This window comes from Sceloporus undulatus, chromosome 9, assembly GCF_019175285.1.
Source record: "Sceloporus undulatus isolate JIND9_A2432 ecotype Alabama chromosome 9, SceUnd_v1.1, whole genome shotgun sequence".
NCBI classification, from domain to species: Eukaryota; Metazoa; Chordata; class Lepidosauria; order Squamata; family Phrynosomatidae; genus Sceloporus; species Sceloporus undulatus.
In genome coordinates, this window is record NC_056530.1 from 24,281,467 (window position 1) to 24,282,469 (window position 1,003).

Below are 1,003 nucleotides of genomic sequence, written 5' to 3' on the forward strand. Positions count from 1 at the left end.
ATGGACGTATTCAATGTGATGAGAAATGATGATCTGAGAGAGAGAACTAGAGCAATCTAGCAAAGAATTATAAGCACCTCCCCAAACTACAGATCTCAGCTTTCCTTATGACTCTAACATGATCATTTAAAAAATGGCATCAACTGAATGAAACTCTATAGTGCCAACATACCTTTGTTAGTGACACTGTACCTGATCAGAAGCAAAGGACGGTCCTTCCTAGTAAAGGCTTGGGAGGGATGTGGACATGGGGAGGATGGTGTTGGTGTGTGCCAATGGGTAGAATGGGGCTTGAGGGAGATTGCAAGGAAGCCTGGCACAGCCAAGGGAAATGGAGGGTAATGTAGTCCTTTTTCTTTTCTTTTCTTTGGAGGACTCGACCTAGAAGGGAAAAAATCTGGAAAACTCAATTTTACGGCCATGATAGGTATTTCCGCTGGGGTCATTGCTGTGGTTTTGGTTGTCGGAGGCCTCACACTTTACCAGACGAATGTGTCCGAAAGGTAGTCTTTCTTTATTGCCAACCTTTCTTTTTAGTTCTCGTATCCTTCCTTCTCCCCTCCTTCTCTCCCTTCTACTTCCTTCCACTCCAGTAGTTTAGTGCTAAATTTTATAGTGTAGACTTTCCCCATCACTTTCCCCACCATGATATTCCTAAGGAGAATGATCCTTCACATAGGCTTTCTTTCTTTCTTTCTTTCTTTCTTTCTTTCTTTCTTTCTTTCTTTAGGGCTGCTGAGACAGCAGCACCTCCAACCCAACCTGCGTCGGCCAGCGCTTCGAGACGGGCGTCTCAGTAAGTACTGAAATTTCGAGGTCTCATATGGGAATGCTTGCTCCTTCTGTGCAATTGCCACAGACAGTTCAGAGACATCGCCGTGCCATTCTGGAACATCAGGATCCAAAGGGATCTTGCAGCACCTTTGATAAAAAATGAGTGAAATATGCAATAGGCTAAGCTTTTGTAGACCTTGGCCTGTTACAGACTGCCAAAATAAAGCTG